The 15980-nt window shown below is 51.4% G+C and overlaps 1 protein-coding gene across 12 annotated transcripts in view; it reads right to left on the bottom strand.

Annotated features, from left to right (window-relative positions):
• Positions 1–15980, bottom strand: part of CASKIN2 (CASK interacting protein 2) — a 147985-nt gene that overhangs the window by 81061 nt on the left and 50944 nt on the right. Inside the window, exon 1 of one of the 12 annotated variants that reach the window (XM_039500971.1) lies at positions 4197–4302. The exons of 10 other annotated variants lie outside the window; for them this stretch is intronic. The gene's annotated coding sequence lies outside the window, so the exon portion shown is untranslated. Of the gene's footprint in view, positions 1–2550; positions 2696–4196; positions 4303–15980 lie in introns of those variants that run through there. One more of the 12 variants, XM_039500968.1, reaches the window with a different exon arrangement.

Raw genomic sequence — 15980 nt, 5'->3', positions numbered from 1 at the left:
CAAGACTCTAAAGTTGCAAACTTGAGTAACAGAAAGTAGGCTAATCCCTGACTTGGCAGCTATTTCCTCTGGAGAGCCAGCCAAGAGCACTACCTGGGCCTGATGAAACAGATATAGAGCAAGTGATAGCTCGGCAGTTTGTACCGCCTCATGCCTCCCCTCCACATTGAGCAAGACCAGTAATAGGGCAGATGCTTCCATACAAGGGAGAAACCATTCCAGGGATCATTTCAGTGCTTCCTTTGGATCATTCCCCCAAGGGAGGGGAGCGAGGATTGGCTAACAGAATACCCCCATGTCCTGAGACCCACATAGCTCCAACAGCATGGAATCTACAAGGAACCTCAGGTGCTCTGCATAGTTCCCTTGGTTCTCTCTTCCCCATGACAGCCTGGTGGACTCTGTGCATTCAGAATGAGCATTACAGTTCATACAAGTCTCCCTACGAACATGCCATGGAAAGCAGCAGCTGTTCCTTGCAGCCACCCTCTTCCCTTTACCCCCAATGCCACAGAGCCACCACTGCATTGGGGGGCTTTTGCCTAAGGTGAGAATGCAGTGATGTTGCTTCTCTCCCTACATTGTGGTGCTTTTCCAGACACACCTTACTACCCTGTGCAGCACATGGCCCGCTGTCTGCAAAGCACTTTGACCTCAGAAGAAGCTAGCTGCCCAGATACATAGAGCTCAGCTATACATCTCCTGTATGCACATGTGTCTCTGTAATGCCATCATCCTGACTCTACTGTAACAATCCAGGCAGAAGGGTCCTGCCACATGAGTACGGTATTTGAGCAGAAGGCAGCAGGGTAGGCAGAATGTATAGCACATTGTGAGCCAGAGGGGTGTATCTGTTCATTTCATTTCTCCTGTCTCTATCCTCAAACAGACAGTGACTGCTCGCAGGCTGCAGCTGCTGATGCCAGGGGGACATTTTTAAACATTTGCCCAGTTATTCAGTAATCTGCAGGCTGAGAGTCAGTTACCGAACTTGGGCACCTAAGTCCAGAAATCCAGAGCCCCACAAGGACACCTAGATCTGCATGTAGGGGGCTCAGTACCTGCCTTCAGTGACAGTGTGAACACCTAAATGTAAAGACAACCATCCTATCTTAGGCCCCCAGGTTCAATAATTGGGCTTCACTTATTAAAGAAGCTCAAGTCCCTACAGCTGCTGCCCAGAATCAAGGCTGCACTCTATTACATGCAAGGACTGCTTTTCAGGGGCGGGAGGGAGAAGAAAGAGCTGGGGGGTGTGCAGGCTGAACTCTTGCTTCATCCCCAGCCAGCCCCTTGAGCCATCCAGATGCTGCCCATGGGGTGAGACTGTTGGTCTTCCGCAAGTTGCCTCCACTGATATGAGGGAGAAAGACAAACTCCAGCTCCAGCCAAACTCATCTACACCATGACTCATCTGCCTGGAGGGGGCAAACGGCAGCTTGGTGTTTGCTACTTTAATTTACTCTGTTGAATGCGACTGATGAGGTTTATATCTAGGGGATGATTTTCTTTCCAGCCCAGCAGAAACAGTGTCCAGTTTATAACAGGAGAATCCAGTCCCTATTATCTCCTGTTACAGCCCAGGGCTGTAAGGAGCTGGTTGTGTTGGGCTATGGCCCTTCCAGCTGGCTCCCAGGGCAATTAGCAGGTGGCAGCATTAACTGCAAGGGTAATGAAGGACACCTGCCAGGGAAACTTAGTGCTGCCTAACCCACTGCAAGCCCCAAGCACATTCCTGCTGAGCGTCCCAGGGCAGCATTTCATCCAATCAGTGACCTGCTCCAGGTGGGGCTGGGTTCCCCAAACCCTGTCACAGGGTGGTCCTGCAGGTCTCACACTGGCTCCTAGTGATCAGCCAACCACCTCTTCTTTGTCTCCTATGGCTCTGCGGCAGCTTTCCTTCAGCGGCTTTGTCTCCTACCACATCAGACTCCTCATCCTCCCCTTTGAGTCCCCATGTAATCCCACTCCACTCATGTCTCTAGTCAACCCCGCTCCACACTCCACTCAAGGCTTCTCTCCATCCTGCTCTGTCACTTTCTCAGGTGAATAAAAGTCTCTCTTTTTGGTTACCAAGGCACTACCTGCTCCTGCAGTCTTCCCCTCCCCAGACCATCACTCTCCACCCTTCCCTAGTTCCCCTGCCATGCACTACCTAATGCGTAGGTTTCATTGGGTTTAGGGCTCATTCCCACTTCCCTGAACTCAATTTCAAAACACTTATTGAGGTCCAAAGGTCCCTGAGCTCACAAGCTCTCCAGGGCAGGGAGCATGTTTGTATAGTGCCACATACATTTACAAAGCTATAGCTGCAGCATTTATAAGAGTCTCTCTTCTGTAGTAAGCAGTAATGGGCACAGAGGCCCAGGATTAAATGGGTCATTATAGACTGCTAGCCTGCCCCCCAGCCCAGGAAGGGTTAACACCATACCCCAAGTCTGTTCAAGCCCTTTCTTCAGGCACCAGTTACCAACTGCACAAGCAAGCTCTAAAATGATACAGTTCAACATATATCCACCTTTCCCCAACCCTCCTGACACAAACACCAACCTGCTTTCCAATGCTCCCCTCCAACCTGAGCTCTTTCAGCCTTCCCAGAAATCAAAGTGCTCATTAGGTAATCACCAGACCCTTCTCAGCTGAGGCTGATAATTCTCTCTCCAAGGCCCAAACACTTGATCTCAAAAGGGCCCTGCCAATAGGCTGGCTAGCCCTAGTCCCCTGAGATATGTCTGCAAGCAGTTTGGCTCTAGTGGGAGCCAGCCTCCTCTCCATCCTTGGCTTAATGGGGTTTCTGCTGGTGCTCTAAAAACGGTAGTGTAGACAGCACTTTGAAGATGCAGCTTGGGATATGAAGCCCACCACCTCCCTAGGCTTCAGAGCCCAAGGTCCAGACAAAGCCACAACTTCGCCATAGTGCCTACCCAGCTATTTTCAGAGCGATAGCACCAGCCCTGTTAGCCCAAGTCTGGCCATCCAGGCTGGGAGGCTGGCTCCTGCTCAAACCAAAATGCTAAACAGACATACCCTACAGGGGCCAGCCACTCTGTTCCAGGCATGGAAACTTAATTCCCCACTTGTGCCCAGGGTAGGTCCCTCCAGGTCAGGGGTGAGGCACATTGGCTTGGCAGCATTGGCTTGCCGTGCTGCTGCCTGCGCTGGGGTGGGAGGGCTCTGCTCCCCAGGGGAAGGGGGGCTGTCAGTCCAGCCCCTTTTATGAAAAATAAACACCTGGATCCCAGAGGAAAGGCCCCACATCAGGAATTTTCCCTTTTTTAAAACTTTCCATGTGGATGCAGCCCTCGCTCCCTGATTGCTCCCTGTCCCCTGGGGGTGAACAAGAAGGTACCGGAGGCTTCCAAGCCGGGGGATGCGTTGCTTCTGGAAGTTGAATGCTTGCAGTGGAGAAGGGCGTTTGGGTCTGTCTGGCAGCTGTGACTCCCTCCCTCACTGAGGCCAGGGCACTCCAGCCCTGCTCGCAGGCTTGGTCGTGAGGATGACAAGAGCAGATGTGGTAGGCCTGGACTCTGTGAGGCCTGAGCACCCCAGTCCAGCTTTTCTACTTCCCTATGGCCAGACAAAGGTCCATTAGCACAAGCCCTGTAGGACTCTGCTGAACGCCAACCAGGGCACAGAGTTTGGGCAGTTGCTGTGTATGGAATCGGTGGCAATATTGCAGTCATGGGCACTAGCATAAGAACCTAGCTAGCTAGTCAGCTCTGATAAAGACGGGAAAAGGATGGGGAGCTGCTCCCATCCACCTCCCAGTGGTTTTGGATGCTCTACTCAGGCAGTGCCCAGCCAAAGTCTCTTTAAACAAAAGCATTCCCCCATCCTACCCCAAACAACATCCCTCCACCCAGCACTGCAGTCTGCCCCTCACCATGCACTGAAACAATATGGGGCTACCCCTCTACTTCTCTCCAGCCAGTGTCCTGCTCTAACTGAGCTCACTACAGAAGCAAGTTCTGTGGCATTAACAGCACTTCAAGGGGTGAGGGAGCTGAAATTAGACTCTGAAACTCTGCTCAAACATACCAAACCCCATTAGCAATTAATTCTAAGCGGATCTACAGCTCAGAGCATGGGACTCTGGCAGGTAACTGATGAAGGATCTCCCCTGGGCAAGGACCGGACCTCCCATGCTCCAGTACTTGGTTCCATGTTGCTCTAGATATCTATCTGCTCACACTCACCTTTCAATCAGAATACATCTGCTGTGGCGCTCTGGCTCTTTCTGATTTTCCTGCTCCCTTCTGCCTGGTTTTCTCCTTCTACTACTCATCTGTGAATCTGTCTGTACAGTCACTTCTTCCTCTCCCTATGTCTTTCTTTCTTTCTTTCCCTCTCTCTCTGTCTCACTTGCTCTCTCAGGAAATTAAAGATAATCCTTTTTTTTTTCCTTTCTGCTGCTGGATTCCCTGTTTAACATTCTCTGCATGTGCTTGCGCTGATTCAAAACAGGATTAGACATTCTGTTGCTTTGATGTCAGTTGGGCTCTGCACTTGAGGCAGAGAGGGGGAAACTAAAATGTCTGTTCGCAAGCCCTGCAGGTTCTGCACATCCACTCACACCAGTCATCAGCTGAAGGTCAGAGACATTTATCTGCCACCCAGATAATAAAGGCGGGTTCCCCTTCCACTCGGATTAGTCTGCAGGAGGGACAAAGAGCGTGCCTTGCTCCAACCCCGCGACATGGCAGCCAGCCGCGCTCTGTCCCTATGCTGTTTGTTATTCCATAAGCCGCTGGCTTGCACTCCTGATTCCGTTTTCATGAGGCACTTTGGAGGCTTATCGGCTCCCGTTAGGAGGCAAGGAGTAATTAGTCATATGAAAACATGGCTTGTTTGAGTGTCAGCAGATATTATAACCTACAGCAGCCACCCAGCAGGGAGCAAATATGCCACCGGAGTCACTTTCAATAGAGAGATCTGTCTCTCAGAATCCCTGAGGGGAAGGCATGCCTGGAGTTACCCTGAGCAGGCACCATGCCACCTTTAAGTGAGAAGCAGGGACAGGAGTGGATGCTCTGGGAATACATGGCAAAGGTAGTTAAGGAGAAAGTGCCCATCTGGGTTTTCCTTAGTCAGCCCCTGGGCCACCTTTAAACAAGAAACAAGGCCAGGGAAAGGCCTTGGAGTGGTTTGGCAGGCGTTTCACTTGCTTACTGCAGGCCTGAATTTCTTCCCTGGGCCTTCCACAGGGAATGTGCAGCTGGCATTATCCTCACTGGCCTAAATAACCTGTTAACGCCTCTAGTCCCTGTTTCGATTGAGTGGGCCTGATCCTGCTCTCACAGCAGCGGAGGGCAGTTGTGCCTTCAATTTTAATGGAAGGCTCATGAGGTCCAGTGACTCTTGGGCACTGCCTGCCACATAAGTCAGGCTCAGGAAGCTGAGACCCAGCTTGCATTCAGACCATAATCGACTCAAGGGAATCCTCTGGTATGAGCGTGGCTCAATCTCTCTGTTTAGCAAAAGGCTGCAATCAGATACCCAGGAAACCAGCTCTCCTAGCGACTGTAAAGGAACTAAACAGTCAGAGACACTGTGCAGTGGCCTAAATCATCCCAAGAGTCACTGCAGCTACTGGAGAACAACGTGGAGGTTCCAGGCAGCAGCTCGGGAACTCCAGGGGCCTCATTAATGTTCCCTGGGCACATCCCAAAAACATTTGAAATGTCACTTCACAAATGCATGTCACTGCTCAGCTCCTTGGGCCATGAGACGGCCAAGGGGAGAGGCTGAGAGCACCAACAGGGGCCCACAGCGACAGCAGGGAGGCAATGGAGCTATTGACAGGGAGTGCACTGTGACTATAAGGAGACAACAGAGCCACAGAGAGGGAGCTTGCAGTGACTGTAAGGAGATGATGGACCCATGGACAGGGAGCTCCCAGTAACTACAGGAGGCAATGGAAGCACAGACAATGAGCCAATAAATGGCTTCACTATGCCTGACTCTCACACACACACACACCTCAGTGCACCTCACAGAGGAGAGGACGCAAGAATGCTGCAGCCAGCACTCCCTGAGCAGCAGGGGGTGGCAAACACGACAGTGGGAGTTGTGCACCCCAAAAAGGAGGCACATCCATGCGGGGTGGAGGGCAAACTCCTTGTCCCCCATAGTGCCTGGTGGCTGGCACTGGGACCAGCGCATGTGGCACTAGTTTTAAGGAGCTTCCTCAAAGCATGCTCCCCACGGTGCTCAGGCAGAATTCTGCTTGCCTCTGTCCAAAGCAACCACAATGCCTCTAGCCCCCACCACTGCAGCCCTGCACCTCAGCACTGCTGGAATCGCCATCACTTAGCCCAGTGTTCACAGGGTTATTCCAGGGCTTTGGAGCATGTCCCACCTCATTGGGAGTGTCAACCTCTTGCAGTGTCAACCAGGCAGGGGCTAATCTATTTTTTGTCTAGCATGCACACAGACTAGATTAGTGCCATCCATCATGCTGGAGCAAAGTAGATTAACTCGCAGTGCGCCTGCCTCACGTGACCCCCATTCTCCAGGCCTGCTGATAATGAAGCAGCTTCCTTTATCTGCCAAGCTCAGGAAACATGCATATCTGGGCTGGCTTGAGACAAAGGGAAATATGGGCACTAGATACAGACACAGGGCGTTATCGGAGGCGTCAGCCTTGAAGAGCGAGTTCTGCCATCTGGACCTTGCTGACATGCACCTGTTTCACAAGTTCCCATCTCCCACACTAGCATCCATCATGCTCCGGTCTCCTCCGCTTCCATCCTCGGAGCACTCATCCCCACTGCACCTTTCTCCCCTTCACCCACACTCTCTTCAGTCATGTTCCTTTCCTACCTGCCCCTTCCTTCCCAGGCATTGTCTCCCTTCACAGGTCCCTACTTAATGATCTTTGAATTAGACATTGAATGAACTACCAGCCGCTAACCTTTTCCTGGAGCGTGAGAGAGCCACTGATCAGTGCCTGTGGACGTGTCAGTGGCTCTGGGAAACGCGGAGAGGAGGAGGTGCTCGTCAGGGGCTGCTGTGCAACCTGCACTCTACCAGGGACAGGAAGGATTGCTAGTGGGAAGTTGCTGCTCATTCTCTAGAACAGGGGGGCTCATGACAAATTCTTTTGGTGGCCTCAGAGTGCAGCCACCAACTCTTGCTGGTGGCCGCTCTGACATTTTTCCCTAAAATACGTAATTAACTTTAGAAAAAAATATGCACATACACTAGTGCAGACTTGCTAGCTAGCTGGGAGGCTGTGAAAAGTGACATTAATAACATAAGCCTCCCGCTGCCTGCGCTGGGACTGCTAACTGACGCGGCAAGCCCAGAGGTGCCTTGGCTATGACCTGCCAAGCCTATGGATGCCTGGGCTCAGCCCCAGCACAAATTAAGCACTGGATGCGGGGGAGGCAGCGGGGGCCAGGGCGATTGGGGGTGGATGCTGAGCCCTGCCGCCCCATGGCCAAAGCCCAAGGCCTCATGGCCGGAGCCCTGCCGCCTTGGGAAGGTGGGTCAGGAACTCACTGGCTTCTTGCGGAGTCCAAGGTTCCTCCAGCATTGTGTCCCATATGTCTCCAGAGGCGGTGCCAGCAAACACCAAGGTGTATACAGGAGCAATAAGAAGGGGAGGGGTTGCTGCTTTGCCCCTCCCCAGTCACTCCCCAGGAGGCTATTGTGGCCACAAAAAAAGTCACTGGTGGCTGCATTTGAGAAACGCTGCTCTAGAGCCATAAAGTGTGAGGCACCAGCTGCTTCATATTGACAGGGAGCTCTGGGGAGATAACTTGTGTCCCCTGAAGAACTGGACACTTCTCCCTTCATCGCAGTCCTGGCTGGGGCACATTGCATTTTACCCCTCTTTAGCTTCCCCCACTTTGGATACAAAAGCTATTTTCCTCATGGGCCTGAATTGCCCACCCCTACCAGCTGGCACGACACAGGAGCTGGGGAAGGTGGTGGCCGGAAGGTCACACAATGACTGTTGGTCTTTGGGCCAACTGGCCCCATCCAAAGCCCTTTGAGGTCAGTGGGAATCTTTCCACTCAGCGCAATGGGTGTTGGATCAGACCCCAACTGAATAGCTTTGCAAGGGGCCCCAATTTTGCTTGAATCATCCCTGAGTGAGTGTACATGAAGTGGATCCTTCAGACTAATGATGCAGGCTGGAAGAGCTCCCAGTGAGGCTTCATTAAAACCTCTATCCTTTCAGCTCCCTCCAGCCTGGCTTTTGCAGAGATTGGTTGTTTGGGATTTTTTAAGTGGAAATTATTTCTCATTTCTCTTCACAATCGAGACACACACAAAAAAGAAAGGACGGGAAGGAGCTCCTGGGAGATGAAAGAGTGGGATTATAGAGAGGGTTTTTGCTTTGTTATCCCCCTAGCACGGCTTAGAAAGTCTTTTCAGAAGCTGGATTTAATTGGCTAAGTTTTTCCTCACTGCCGAGCTGCTCTTCATAAAGGAAAGTGTGGCTCCTGAGTCAGGGCTAGAGTCTCTGGTCTCTGTATGCCATGTCAGTGGTGCAAAGTGGCCTTAAATTGACAGAGCTGTCCCCTTGCGTTGGGGAACTGTCTACTGATGGAAAGCAGGCAGAAGCAACTATACCAGCCGCTCCCTGCCCCCCAGTATAAAGGCAGGGATGGGCTGTGTCAGAGGTGTTCTGGGATCAGGGCATGGATGGGATCACTACACCTGATTCTCCTCTGCTGTGAGATCCATTCCAGACCTTTTGGCCACCTTCTGCTCTAACTTCCTCTGGAGACAGGTGACCATGGATAAGGAAGCCAGTGCCTGTGGCCACCCTCAGATGAGCACAGCTTGGACAGAGTGGAGAATCAGGGCCATGCACTGGGAGGCAGCACAGTCCAGTGGTTAGGGCACTTTTGAATTCCAGCACTGCCAATGACTTGCTGTGTGTCCTTGGACAAGTCATCTCTTCTTGCTGTGCATTCCCCATTGGTAAAACAGGGATGACACTTACATTCCCCTATCAAGTTCTAGCAAGGAAAAGCACTCTGAGAGCTAAAGCTAAAAGTTAAGAGAGCTAAAAGTTACTGTGAAATCAGCGGGACCCTAAGGAGCAACTATAAACTCTGATAGGCAGGGGTTGGTTTGGGCATAGGTGCCATGTTAAGGGTATGGTGATTTGGGAAGGACTTCTTCTGAGGACACAAGCCCATGAGAAACCCCTCTGTACACTGGTACCTTATCCCAGGAGTGCAAGTAGCGATAGACAGGCCAGGCAGATTCAGAAGATGCCCAGAAGGTTTGTCCAGAGACCATGAAACTAGCTGGCTGGCCAGAAGGTTTGATGCTCTGGGGATTTTTCCATCCCTAGGAGGGCAGGGGGGTGGCAAAAGGCAGGCCAGCCTGACGATGTACTCCCTGCCCTAGCAAAGGGAAGGCAAGAAAGATATGTCAGTTTGCCCTAGGGGAAATGGTAGACGGGAGGCAAACCAGGGATAGGGGGAATGATGGAGGAATCTGTTTTATTGACATGGGGGAACAATTCCAAGCTGGGCACTAATCCGCGTAGGGCTGGCCTTGCAATGTGACCTGATGAGTCCTAACATGCATCCTCCAATTGCCCCATGCAAGAAGAGGACACAGCTGATCAACTACGGGTTTTATTGCTAGTTAGCAGGCAGCAAGCAATTTGTATTCACTGCTCAGGGAGAAGGTAAGTGTGACAACATATTATGGCTGGCTGCATTTATTGCTGAAGTGACCCTTTATGAGCAGTTATACAGAGAGAGCAGCTCTCTGCTCCCATGAAATCTCGGACACTAAAGGGTAAGGTTTGAATGTCAGGCTGCTGTGAATGCAGACAATCCCCCATATGATGCCTGAAGGAGAGCTTGGATCAAGACATAAGCCCCAAGAGAGGCAGGTATTGATTGCAGCAGTGTTGAATGTTAGTCACTTCACTTCCAAGCTAAAAACACCACCACATGTTAACATAACGATAAGGCTATAGTTACAGGAAATACAGAGGCTAAGTCTACCCTGGTAACCTTAACCTGTCCACATTACACTCATGGGCCCAAATTCTCCTTTCAAAGTCTCTCACTGGTGTGACCCTATCAAAGTCAATGGGTACGCCCTACGGTAAGCGAGAAGGGGAACTTGCCCATCTAGTATTGTGGACTAATAGTGATGCTGATATATGTCATATGCAATGGGCCCATTTCTGCCTTCAGATCTGCACCCACCTCTCCAAATAATGTTGATGGGAGTTGCTCAGATGGACTTATTACACCTCTGACTTACTGGTGTAAATCAGGAGGGTAAATCCACGGGAGGCAGTAGAAGTATGGTGCGGTAAGTGAAGGGAAAATAGGGCCTTGTGCACGCAGCTGTAGATGAGTTACTATTCAACCCCAAACTTTTTCATTTCTGGACTTTGCAGCATTTAAAACTGCAGCTGCCTCCTTGCCCTATCTGTTCTTATAAATGGGAAGTAACTAGCATTCTACCCTGAGGCGGTACCTGCCTCCCTCAGGGCTCCTTGCTGTTGATACCAGATACTGGAACAACCCTGGAATTTCTTATCATAACAGTGGAATGTGTCCATTTGCTGAGCACAGATCCATATCCCTGACCTTATTGAGACAGTTACAGCCATGGCAGGCCGGTGCCAGGAGCCTCTCCACTTCCCTGCGCAATGTGGAGAGCTACTTGTCCCTCCTTGTTATTTTTGGCTGCTCTTTTGTCTTTGGGATTCTTTAATCTTTAACAAGGAAAAGAAAGCTGCAGAAGCCACTTGCCTTGGCCTTTGGCTCGCTGCAATCAGCCAGGGGAAGCAGGGCATAAAGATCAAAGCCTCAAATTAGCAGTCTGAGACTAGAATTACTAACGGGCTGACCAGCCAGTTTTAATCTTTCATTTCAATGGCAAGAAAGTGGCAGTGAGAGAAGAAGTGATTTTCTAGGTTCAGATGAATGCCCCGTTTGACATTCAGCTCAGTTAAAAAGAAGTTTGAAGTGACCAATTAGCCAGTATCCGGGCTTGTAAAGGGATATGTATGTGTATACAGGTTATTTTATTGACCAGCCGAGAAAAAAATTAATTCACTCTGCAAAGTTCATTAGGAATGCACAAAAACACAAGATGAGGGAAGATGGTATTGTAGCTAAGGGCAGACCTGGAGTTAGGAACACAGGGTTTGCACTTTGCTCTGCCACAGACTCACTGCATGGCTTTGTGCAAGTTACTTAACTTCTCTGTGTCTCACTTGTCTCATCTGTCAAATGAGTGTGATAATGCTTATCTACTTCCCAGGGTGAGAGTGGCTACATGAATGAATGGTTGTGCAGTGCTTTGAGATTCTTGGCTAGAAGGGGCTGTAAAAGTGCAAAATATGACTATTACACAGAGATTGCTAAATACCACCAGCTCAAACGGTGAAATTCAACCCTGTACTGAGGGCCAATGAACCATATAAGTCTGATTTTGACATGCAAGTGGTGCATAGCCCTTGTGCTGGTTTTCTGCACAGGACTGAATTTTACCCACAGTGCTCATTTGATCAGTTTAAAGGAAAATGGTTGTGATTAGTATTAATGCCATCAAGCACAGTCCTGAAAACTCTGACTTGCATGAATAGTGATGCCAGTGGGCTAATTATGTACATGAGGATTTGCAGGGTTAGGCCCTTAGCTAGTGTATAGAGTGCCAATCAGAGCAGTATCTAGGTATTAAGTAAATATTTACTAAGTAAGAATGAATTTAAAAATTCATTTGCAAAACCAGTTGGAGAGACTGTTATAATAGTTTTGTAACAGTGGATTGTGCCAGCATCTTCCCCAGGGCTTGCTGCAGTTTTGCTCATACTGCATAAGACAGGGACACAGGAAGAGACACAGGAAATGCAACTCATCACTGGAATGCAAGAGACTTTCAGTGTTAAACTGTTGTTAAAGCAAACAGATTTGTCTCCCAGTAATAGAATTTGCCTTTCAACAACTTTGGAAGTCTCCACCTTTCTTATGCATTCAAGTGGCTTTCCTCCATTTCCTGTGCCTTAACCTACTTCATTAAACTAGCAAGATGGCAGCCCCCCCCTCCGCCCTGTTTGGTTGTTAATTACTCTCTCTTTTAATGTAAGGCACATTTTCACTGTGAGTTAGTGACTCAATTTTCATTGCAATTAGACAAAGTGGTTAGTTTAACACTTATACTACATTTCCAACTTCTACAACTGATTTCAATGGCAGTTTTGCCTGCAGGATCCGAATTTAGATAAACTGGCATAATGCACACAGAAAACTGCTGTCTCACAATGGCCAGGCAGGTGGTGAGTTGATTACTCCTATTGCTTCTACTGATGGGCTATGAATTGTGCATGCAGCTAGTCTATGCTAACACATCTGATTGTTTTGTTATCCCATCCTCTCTTCCCCATTGGTTTAATCCACCTGCTATGGCTTGTCCTTTAGACTATAAATCCACTGGGGCAGAGGTTGCCTTTTACTGTATGTTTGTACAGGGCTTATTTAGCACAATAGGGTCCCAATGTTGCTGAGGCCTAAAGAGAAATGATGAATAATACAATGTGGAATAATACCATAAAATTATGATGTTGATGATAAAGTGAATCCGAAGTGCAGAGTATCAGATTACAGAAAGATAAGTCCATTCCACTTGTACATTGGGGGCAGGGGCGGCTCTAGACCCCAGCGCGCCAAGCAGGCGCTTGGGGCGGCCGTTTCCCGGGGGGGCGGCATTTGGCTCCGGTTGAGCTCCCGCCGGCATGCCTGCGGCAGGTCCACCGGAGCCCGGAACGAGCGGACCTGCCGCAGGCATGACTGCGGCGGGTCCCGTCTTCCCGCGGCTCCGGTGGACCTGCCGCAGGCATGCCGGCGGGAGCTCAACCGGAGCCGCGGGAAGAGATTTCATTTCTAGAGCCGCCCCTGATTGGGGGATATTGGCATTGTGGTCTATCATGCCTCAGGTATCTGAGAAATTGTATTGCAGTTTTCCTTTAATGCTGCAACTGTTTTACAAGTGAACAATAATGTTAGAGGTGTAAGTGCCAAAATAATGCTTTGCTTTGGAAACCTGCTGAATCTTAAATGTCAAACTTCCACTTTGGGGAAAAACTGGTGTCTGTGCAGAAAGCAACTTCCTCCCCTGGGAAAAGTAATACAGACTTTAAAACTGGGTGTGGCAAAAGCTGTTTAAAGAAACATATCTACCTTCTGGACAATGTCACTTTTCCATAAGGTTCACTGATTCCACACATTCTCATATCCCATGGGTATCCCACTGCTGAGAAACATCTTGGGTCAAATTCTCCACTCATTCACACCAGTAAAACGTCAGTGGAGAATTTGCCACTTCCTGCCTCCAGTCCTTCTGTGTGCATAACACATCGACAATGCAAGTGTCACATCTCCCTGTTAGTGGCTAATCCACTAGAGGATAACAGCCTACTGCTGCTGCTAGCTAATGGTAATATACTCCTTTAACTTAAGTGGTTGGAGGGCCGAGCTGCAGTGCTAGGGTCAAACTCTGCTGAAATGACAATCCATGTATGAGTCATGAGAAGTGCACACCAAGGGCCTGATTTTAAGAGATGCTGAGTCCCTGCAGCTCTCACTGACTTCAACTAAGGTTGTGGGTGCACAGCACTTTTGAAAAGCAACTACTCTGCTGATCTCAGCCCTCACAATGGTACGTGGAAAGAGCGAAAGCTAAAATTAAAGTCTAAAAAAAAATAATTCCAGGTTCAGGAATCAAATAAATAAATAACTCAATAATAAATGTTGAATTGATTACAAGAAGAACTATCTCAAACGTGGAATGAAACATGCAGCCTGAGTCAGAGGAAGCTGAGGGGGATCAGAGGATGAAACTGGTGTTTACACTCTTTTTGGTGGGTAATTTATCTGGTGTCTTGACAGCCCACAGCAGCGCTCTCTCAGATCTGTTAGTGGTGCTTGCTCTGACTCACTAATGAAAGGACTTTGTGTGTGTGTGAGAGAGAGAAATCTATATTGCCCGTTTGCCGCCGGGAAAGCAGAACAATCGAAAAGACAAAAACTAATCACATCAAACTCTCACTGGTGGCCAGAAAATGACTCATTACAACCAAAGGAGCACTGCTGAGCTCAACCTCAATCCATGGGGCTCATTGACAATACACCAAAATCCATGGCTAGTGATGTATGTGTCTGACTGGGCTGAGCAGAACCATCTCTATAGGATTTCAGCTCCAGGAAGGGGAACTCGGAGGTGGCACCATGTGCTAATTTAGGGTTTGTCTACTGGGGTTCATGACCTCTGAGGAGGGTCATGAACCAATGTCAGGCACTCCTGACTACTCTGCCCTTCTCCAGTTGGTAAAGGGGTGGGGAGGAATCCCAGCTAGATGAGAGGGAGCCCTAGAGGGACCCAGTGTGGGAAAGTTTGGGAATCGTGCTAATTCCTTGTATTTGGGACCATGTCCTAGCTGGGGGTCAGTCCTGGGAGTGGGAGGAGTGTGGGGAGAGGGGAAATACACAAGGAGAATGGAGAAGATATGCACAGTGACTGGTTTACAGTGGCTCCATGGAGCCGGGCCCATGCTCAGAAGGGGCCCCGGCCTGTTCTGCTTACACTGTGCCCCAAGACCCTGCTGGCTCCCCCTGCCCACCACTTGCTCCTCTCGGCCCGCCCACCAGCTGGCCAAGGGCTCCTCTCTGCCCCTTGCCCCCACCCCCACCCCCTTGCTCCTCTCAGCCCCCTGTCCAGACCCCAGAGCACCTCTGGCTCTGAGGAGTCTCTGCTTCCTACCACCTGTGGGGCCCCACCTGTCTCCCCGAAGCTGAGCCGCCTGGGATTGGTGCAGAAGCCTGGCCAGTCTCAGCCAGATGTGTGTGTGGGAGGGAAGACAGTGTGGAGGGCTTGACTGGGCCCCTCCAGGGAAGTGCGTCTTGAGGGACCCTGGCCGGGGCAGGTCCTGGCCTGGCTGATCGCGCCACTCCCGAGAGGATGGAGCGATTCCTGACTCTAGGACCGGCACTGGGACCAGGCCTGGCTGCGCTGCCGGTTCAGCCGGCAGACACAGTTGCCTCCCAGCACGGCCGGTGAGTGTAGCTGGGAGGCAGGGGTTAGGGGAGTGGGTCTGTGGGCAGTATGGGGGCGGTGCTGGGCTGTGAAGGGGCGGGGAGGATCTGTGTGTGTTGGGGCACTAGGGAGTGGGGGTTCTGTGTGTGGGGGGGTGCTGGGCAGTTGTGGTGGGGCTGTGGGCAGGGGTGGTGTTGTGCAGGGCGCTGTACATTTGTGGGCGGGTCGGGAGGGCACTGGGCATAGTGGGTCCAGGGGGCCTCTGGACGTAGGGAGTCGGGAGGTGTTGGGCGGGGGTGGGGCTGTGTGGTGTGGCATGGGCCTTCCCCTGAGGGGAAGCACAGGGCTGGGCAGGCCGCTGTGCGTCCGGCAACTGCCAGTTTGTAAACAGTGCCCTCGCCTTGGGCGGAGCGAGGCCGCCCCTGCCATGCCATGCCCCATTGCCTCTGGCTGGCCCCTCACTCCAGGGACGGACCTCCCCGCGCTGTTCCCATTGCCTCCATGGAGGCCCACAAAAGGTTAATCCGGCCCTGGATATGCCCCATGGGGGAGCTGGTTCCTCCCCCCCCATCCCTCCCCCCCGCCTGATCCAAAGCCCAGCGAGGTTTGCCACAGGGGAGGGCTAAGACACTGCCCCGCTCCCCTTCCCCCGCCTGCCGGGGCAGAGTCCCGTTGCGGGAGGAAGCGGCTGCCTGGCCGGCTCGCTGGCTCCTGGGCAGGACCCCCGGCTCTCGGCGGCGCTGTGTGTGAACGCGTGCGTGGCGGCCGGCGTCAGCTGCCCTTTGATGTCAGTGCTGCGGCGCTGAGCGCCCCGGGGAGGGGGCGGGAGACCAGCCCCGGCCGCCGCTCCTCCCGGGCAGCCAGCGCGCTGCGGCGGCGGCGGCGGCGGCAGTGAATGCGGGGCTGATCCAGCGGCGGCCGCAGGGGAGCGGCGCTGGAGGCTGACGCGGCGC

The sequence above is a fragment of the Mauremys reevesii genome, linkage group 15 (assembly GCF_016161935.1).
Source record: "Mauremys reevesii isolate NIE-2019 linkage group 15, ASM1616193v1, whole genome shotgun sequence".
In the NCBI taxonomy this organism is placed as follows: Eukaryota; Metazoa; Chordata; order Testudines; family Geoemydidae; genus Mauremys; species Mauremys reevesii.
This window is presented reverse-complemented; position numbering and strand designations above follow the sequence as displayed.